Genomic DNA, 1882 nt, shown 5'->3' with positions numbered 1-1882 from the left:
TCATTCACGAATATAGACGGGAAAATCGACTCCCTTACTTACAGGGTGGATAGAATGTCAGAACGCTTAGACAAGCACACAGAACGCCTGGATATGGCGGAAAGGCGAATATCAGAGGCCGAAGACTCACAGGTACACATGGAGGCGAAACAAACAAAAATAGAGAAGCAGCTGGTGGCTATGGCGTCCAAGACGCAGAATTTGGAAGCCAGATCCAGGAGGAGCAACATCCGCCTGATGGGTGTTTCTGAGACTACGAACACAGGCCCAATGGAACACTATGTTGAGAAACTGTTAATCACCATGCTGGGACGGGACACTTTCTCGGAGGTGTTCATTGTGGAAAGAGCGCATAGGACACTGGCACCCAAACCACCCGCCGGATCCAGGCCGAGGCCCATCATAGCTAAGATACTAAACTACAGAGACCGTGATGCGGAGCTACGGAAAGCCAGGGAACTAGGCACACTGACTCACGAGGGGATGAACATCTCACTGTATCCTGACTTTACTGCTGCAGTACAAGAAGCGCAGAAAAAGTTCTTGGACGTAAAACAGAAACTTCGGGCTCAAGATCACCGCCGAGGGGAAAATACGGATCTTCAATGAAGTAGAGGAGGTGCAGAAATACCTGAAGCAAAAAGGGAAACAGAGTGTGAGGAGAAGATCACCAAGAAGCGAACAGGGAGAACAACCCGCAATGTCTGACGTGGAATAGACTAAGGCTGAGTAGAACCGCAGAGGGACTGTGAAAATGGCAGAGGCTTGAAATATTGGCAGTCAATAGACGCTAGTGCTTACCACACAGGAACATAACAGACAGCGCTCCCAGATAAGTGGACATTTGCTAACTATTTTGCCAGACACGTTTACTGTCGGTAACTTTGGTGGGCTAGATCCTTAATAAGGGTGTACTGTTCAGCTTTGTTACCTAGCGGCCTCAAATATAGGATTATATGTAATGTGGATGGGTGAGCTGATACCACGACGAAGAGGGCTCAGACCCATGTAACCGAGGTTACAGGAAACGGGTTGGTGGCTCTGCCCCCACGCGTGAGCCGCACAGATTTGTTGTACTATGCTAATTTCTTGTTCTTTTCTGTTAATTTGGTTTTGGGATAGGATGCTGATCATTGTCAGGGTTGTCTCCACTAGGTTTGGGGTGGTTGGGTGGGGGAAAGAGGAAAATCTGACTGGCACGCAAAGAATTGACACACCTGTGACTGGCATCTTTGACAGCACACACACAGGGGGCTGACATTTGACTATGACAGACAAGATGGGAGGTTCCCTTAAGGATTGTAGACCAATAAACTTCCTTCCATGGAACGTAAGGGGCTACACAACCCGCAGAAAATACGCATGGTCTTGGCGTATCTAGACAGACACAAAGTCGATGTAGCCTGCCTGCAGGAGACACATCTCACTGACACGAGGGAACAATATATTAGAACAAGGTGGGCTTAGCCTCGCCTGGTATCCTCCTTTTCGTCCTACGCGAGAGGAGTCTTGATATGGGTGAAAAGCACAGTACCCTTCACACACCTGAAGTCAATACGGGATGACCAAGGACGCTATGTGATACTACAGGGCAATTACGGGGGCACTGTACTAACTATAGTGAATGTGTACCGACCAAACATAGACGGCCCCTCCTTCTATGCTAAACTCTGGTTGACTCTGAAAGAGATGCAACCAGGACCCATACTCTGGGATGGAGACTTTAATACCTGCTTAGACTCCTCATTGGATAGGTCCACCGGACTGGATAGGTATGGAAAACGCTCATCCAAGATATTGCGAGACAGAATGGCTGAATGGAACTTAATGGAAGTGTGGAAGCAAAGGAACCCTGATAAATTGGAGGGCACATGCTTTTCAT

This window comes from Lissotriton vulgaris, chromosome 1_1 (assembly GCF_964263255.1).
Source record: "Lissotriton vulgaris chromosome 1_1, aLisVul1.2, whole genome shotgun sequence".
Classification (NCBI taxonomy): domain Eukaryota; kingdom Metazoa; phylum Chordata; class Amphibia; order Caudata; family Salamandridae; genus Lissotriton; species Lissotriton vulgaris.
Note: the sequence above shows the minus strand (reverse complement) of the source record.